The sequence below is a fragment of the Galeopterus variegatus genome, unplaced genomic scaffold (assembly GCF_000696425.1).
Source record: "Galeopterus variegatus unplaced genomic scaffold, G_variegatus-3.0.2 Scaffold5329, whole genome shotgun sequence".
Taxonomy (NCBI): domain Eukaryota; kingdom Metazoa; phylum Chordata; class Mammalia; order Dermoptera; family Cynocephalidae; genus Galeopterus; species Galeopterus variegatus.
This window is the reverse complement of record NW_007731440.1, coordinates 114,353-120,352: the sequence shown is the minus strand read 5'-3', so window position 1 is coordinate 120,352 and position 6,000 is coordinate 114,353. Positions and strand designations below refer to the sequence as shown.

Here is a 6,000-nt window from a genome sequence, read left to right as displayed (position 1 = left end):
TCTCTCTCACACACACACACACACACACACACACACACACACACACACACGTTTTCAGGCCTCCTGTGGGGGTGTCACTGCGGCCTCCTCACCCCTACTCAGATCCTAAAACAGCAACAACTATTCATGCCCCTGGAGCTTGGCAGAGGAGCCATCTGTGTTTTCCTGCAGCCTGCTCTCTCCCTGGACAGACAGGCATTTATCGGCTTCCCTGTGGGACACCAGCTCATTACCAGCTGCTAATGAGTTCAGGCCTCATGGTGATGTGTTATCTCCTTACTGGAAATCGCTCAGAACAGGTGCAGAGACGTGTCCCTGTGCAGTGCACACACGAGGCCAGCGTGGCTACGCCCTAGCGGTCCCCAGCCTTCCCTGCCCCATGTCCTCTCGCCAGCTTCTCCCAGACCCCGTCGCACTGCCTTGGAAACGTCCCCACAATGGGGTGGAAAACAGCATCGCACACAAACTTTCATCTGGCCATGGCCCATAGTAATAAAATGTATTTTATGTCATGACTCAATGAATACACACTTAACCAAAATAAGAATTTCACTAAGTAACGCAATGCACTTAAGTATTTTCTGTTCTCTCCTATCTCTTTCTTTCTTGTTTTAAATGCTGGTCATCACCCACTAGACTGATTTCACAGTCACGAAAGGGGTTGGCTTGAGGTTCACACTGCCGATTTAGTCCACACAACTTCTTGCAGCCCCAATTTGCCAATGAAAACACTGAGGCGCAAAGAGGGACAGAGATGTTCCCAAAGTCTCGCTGTAAGTGCCTGACCAAATCCAGATTAGGAAAGACTTTCTGCCTTCCTGCCCCAGGGCCTTTGCCTGAGCGCCACAGAAGGAAAGAGCGAGTCGTTCCGAGTCAGGAGGGGGAGGAGAGGAGCGTGAGCTGCCCAAGCCCAGGGCCGAAGAGGGACTGAGCTGGGTCCCTGGCGTTTCCTGTTGACACCTGGTCATCCAGAGAAGTTGGCTTTAAATACAGACGTTGGGAAAAGAGGGGCCTGGATCCAAGCCCCAACTTGGCTACTAACAAGCCACTTTCCCTTTCCGTGCCTCAGTCTTCTCATCTGCAAAATGGGAGGTTGGCCCAGGTGCCCCTCAGGTCCCTTCCAAGCTCTGACATTCTCCGACCGAAAGTGGCTGATGGAAGACATCCCCTTACGTCTTCTTCCTCGTCCTTCAGTTGGTGCATCCTTGCGGGCAACCTCCTCTCTCCCCTTGGCTCCCCCCACCTGGCATGTATATTTAAAAGGAGTAAACTGTGGGGCCGAGCCCATGGTGCACTCGGGAGAGTGCGGCGCTTGGAGCGCAGCAGCGCTCCCGCTGCAGGTTCGGATCCTATATAGGGATGAGCGGTGCGCTCACAGCGCTCACTGGCTGAGCGCGGTGCGGCTGGTCTAAAAAAAAAAAAAAAAAAGGGAGTAAACTGTGTCTGAGAGCAGGACTTACTCTAGTGACAGGGCAGAGTCAAGGGATATGGGTTCTATCCTGCCCCTGCCACTCCCTCACAGATGACCTCGGGGGCATCGCTTCCCTGGGCCTCAGTTTCCCTATCTGAAGAGTGACATTGTTGGGCTGTCTGACATTCGCAAGTGCAGGACACAGCAGGGTTGTAGGTGACGCTACTTGAAGGTATTAAAGCTCAAACCTGTTGATTCAGCGCCTCCAGTGGGGTGGGGATGGACACAGGACCCAAGGAGACCAGCGGGTATGGTTTTTAATTTATTTGATTTTTAGGATAATTTATACACATGGAGCCAAGGTCAAAAGGTTCAAAGCACAGACAGTGTGAAGTAGCCCCTCCTGCCACCTCTTGCCCCACAGTTCCCATCTCAGAGGAGCCACTGTCACTGGTTTTTGGTGGGACCTTCAGGAAGTGTCTGTGCCTATGGTGGGTGGGTTTTTGTCAAGCTCTCCCAGGCTTTGTCCTCCTGGGCTCATCCCATTATACAGAAGGTTTTGTCCCCTGCCTTGAATCTCATGGGTGGACTCTGCCTGCTGCCTCCAGCCTGGTGAGGCCCAGCCAGAGGGACAACCTCACCCAGAGCACATCGAGGGTCCTACAGACATGTCCAGATCCGTTTTGTAACTGCAGGAAGACAATGTCCACATCCCTTGGTTTCCCCAGCTGTCAAGGGTGTGAATCTCCATCCTGCCTTCCTCTCTGGAGAAGACCAAAGGCCAGAACAGATAAAAACATACTTGCCCAAACAGCCCACCATAAGGCATCACCACACGTGCGTTTTCCAAGGCTGGCTGAAGCCAGAGCCATCAGGACAGCAATGGTCTGGGATTCACTGGATTATCCAGGGCGTCTGGAGCCCTTGGGGTCACAGATGACGGCTGCCACCAGAAACAACAGATGTTTAAAAGCCTTTATTTAATGAAGACAGGAAGCGCCCATTTCCTGGCTGTTCTTCCTCAGTGAGAAATATCTAGGATAATTTTAGCGAAAGATGCCTTTTTTTCCCCAAGTGTATCTATTTATTTTCAATTTAACAGCGGTTTTATTTATGTGAAAGGCATATTCCAACAGATCAGTGCCTCTCGGCTCTAGTCTTAGCATCCCTGGGTTCTCAGTGCCCAGAACAGCTGGACGTCTAGAGCGGCTGTGGAGCAAGCGAGCGAGCGAGCAGGAAGGGACGTGCTGAGAGCAGTTTAAGGAACTCGCCTTAAATCAGGGATGGCTTCATGACAGAGAGCGTTTCCCACGTGAGAGGGAAAGGCTGGACACCTGGAGGTTAAGGGAGGGATGGCCTCCAGGCAGAGGGTTCTGCATGGGCAGGAGACGTGGAGGGATGCTCAGTGTTTGGAGGCCAGCGAGCACCCCTGTTGCGTTTATGAGAGAAAAGGCTAAAAAGGGAGCTTGGAGCCAAATTGTGAAGAGTCTGCATGTCCCCATCCTGTGCTTGGCACCGTCTGTGCTTTGTCACAGGATCCTCCCAGCCCGCTGAAGGGTGGGTACTATTGTCCCCATTTTACAGATGAGGAAACCAGGGCTCGAGTGGGACCCCAGGGCAAAGCCCAGCCCAGCCTTTTGACCCCTGAGCCCTGCCTGTCTCCCCGAGGCACAGAGGAAAGAGTAGGGTCCATAAAAATTAGCCTTCTTTTTCTCACCTGCTGGCTTATCAGAGAGACACAGGAGGGTGGCCAATTTGGGCTCCATGAGACAGCCTTAAAAGCGGGAGTCTTTCTAAAGCACAGCACCATCACCTCATTCTGTGTTCAGGACTTCTCATGGCTCCCAGTGCCTGAAGGAGCAAGTCCCTGTTCCAGCACCTTCCAGCCACAGGCCCTTCTCCAGCTTCATGGCCACCAGCTCTCGCCCCTCAGCCTCAGCCCCTCCAGATCACCTGCAGCGTGACCCCCTGCCTGCTCACACCTGAGGCCTTCTCTGCCTGCATCCCTCATGGACGGTTCTGTGCAGCCAGGACCATTTCGTGTTCATCTGCGCAGCCCCAGCACAGTGCCAGGCACTAGAGCCTCAGCTGGTATTGGCTAAATGGAACCAGCTCAAGCCTCCCCTCCTCCAGCAAGCTCTCTGATTTCTCCTCCGCACCCACTTCCTTCTGAAGTCATAGCACCTCCTCTGTGCTCCCAGAGCCTTCTGTACCAAAGACCCTGCCTCAACAGAGTACAGGTCTGTCACAGAGCAACGCTTTGTTATCTGAAAAAAGAAAGGTTACGTGAGAGAATAAGCTAGATTTGTTCCACTGTGGAGCAGCTGGCCCTTGGGGGGTGAGCACCCCATCATCAGAGGTGTGCAGCAGAGGCTAGCTGACCATAGGTCGGGGATGCCTGGGAGCAGATCTAGGCGATGAGCACAGGGTCAGAGTCAATGACTCCAAGTTCCTTCCAACTCCAAGACCTGAAGTGTCTTTGAAACAAACATAACCTAAATTCCTCCCTTCAGAGCCAGATCAGGTGTGCATTCCCCAAAGAACATCAGCTCTTTCCTGTCTCCTGGGGCAGGGGGTAGCAGGGGGCTGCAGCCCAAGTTACAGCCATTGTGAGGACATCAATAAATTATGTAAACAGGATCTTGGACATTCCACATCCCCACTCCCTCTGGCTCCGTGAAAAAGAGGTCACATTTGCTTATGTGAGCAGCCACCATGGCACGAGGCACAGGCCTTGCTCACATGGGCCCTGAACCTTGAGCAGGCATGGGAGGCTCCCCTCCAGACCCTGGAAACAAACTCCGGCGGAGGCCCACGGTCAGCTCCCCCTGCTCTAACCCTTCAGCGGCAGAGAGGTTGCTGCCCACCGCCGCAGCTGGGCAGGCCTCCTCACCAGGACCCACCCCTCCAAGGCAGTTGTCCCTGCTCCACCAGGCAGGGAGAGTGACAGCACCGGCTGACACTTAGGCAGGTCACTGGTGGCCAGGGTAGGGGAAAGATGGAAGGAGGCCAAGGCCAGAGACAGGGAGACCGGGGGGGCTAGGCAGTGACCCCAGCTTGAGACGAGGACCGAGGTGACTGGAGGTACGGGAGCGGGTGTGGGTGGCGGTGGACACAGCGCGATGTTGTCAAGGCTGATCCTTGTTCTTACCATTCCTGAGGGCAGAGAAGGGAGCAGAAGGCAGGGGGTGCCACAGTCAGGGTTTGGACCAACTCTTTGCTTCTAACTCTTCATACTAGTTTGCTAAGGCTGCCCAAACAAAGTCCCACAGACAGAGTGGACTCACTCAGAAATCCCTGACCTCGCAGTTCTGGAGGCTGGACGTCGGTATGAGATCTGGGTGTCGGCAGGGCTGGTTCCTTCGGAGGCTGCGAGGCAGCATCTGTTCCAGGCCTCCCTCCTAGCTTCTGGTGTTTGCTGGCGATCTCTGGCATTGCATGGAGTGTAGACGCTTCACCCCGATCTCTCCCTTCGTCCTCACGTGGCGTCTCCTCATATGCACATCTTTGTGTCCAAAATTCCTCTCCTTATGAGGACACCAGTCATATTGTATTAGACACCTTGATGACCTCATTTTAACTAGATTGCCCCCATAAAGGCCCTGTCTCCAAGTAAGGTCACATTCACAGCGACTGAGGATTAGGACTTCAGTGTATCTTTTTGGAGGGACACAATTTAACCATAGCGGTCTTCAAGCTGTCTCAGCAGTGGCTTGGCAGGGCAGGCACGGGAGTGAGCTTGCGGTCCCCACGGTGCATTAGAGGAGTGGGGAGCCGGACTCAGTGCTTCCAGGCCTGAGATTCTCTTTGGTCTTCCCGCACAACTGGATATTCTGCCCTTGACATGTTCTCTCCCCTTCAAAGACGTTTCTCAGCAAATACAGCGACATGATTTTATTACTTGTCACTGGTCACTGCCCACGGGTAAGAATCACTGCTTCAGTTGATCTGTTGTGTACAAAGGGCCACAGAAGCTCCAGGCTACTTTTTGCATCCTATTTACAGAGCAAATCCATGGCTCTGCACAGGGACGGCTACTGGGGATCTGGGGGTGGTGTGTGCTGCCTTTTGATTGGCTAGGTCTCTTCTGGTCATTACAGTCAAAGAGGGCAGGACACAATCTTTCCTGTTGTAGCAAAATGGCATATTTTACATGAAGATAATTATTTATATTTATTCTAAGCCAGTGTCACATTCTGTAAATAAAATGTCCCCCCAAGAAACTGGAAATACACAGACTTACCGTCGAGTTTGCAGGAGCTGTGCACGTGGGTGGAGCAGGGACAGTCCTGTGCATAGTGGAGTGCTCTGCACTCTGGCCCGAGGCCGCATCTGAGGGGCTGGTTATGGGGGCCTTTCTCAAGGTGGACTCTCATGGTTGAGAGGTGGTGGCTGCCTGGGACTCTGCTGAGAAGAATTCTGAGAGCACATCAGGGTTTACTCAGAGGATGCTGTGATAGATTAACAATGCCTGCCATGGGCACAGGAAGGGTGGCAGTGGCCCATGTGCCATCAGAATCTTGTGGTCATCTAGTTTCCTTTCAGTGGATCTACCTGTGAGCAGGGCTCACTCTGGAGTCCATGAGGGC

General features: G+C 53.3%; 1 protein-coding gene across 2 annotated transcripts in view; it reads left to right on the top strand.

The window, feature by feature from the left end:
- ATP2B2 (ATPase, Ca++ transporting, plasma membrane 2) overlaps positions 1 to 6,000 on the top strand; it is a 64,275-nt gene that overhangs the window by 33,651 nt on the left and 24,624 nt on the right. The gene's annotated exons all lie outside the window — the stretch shown is intronic.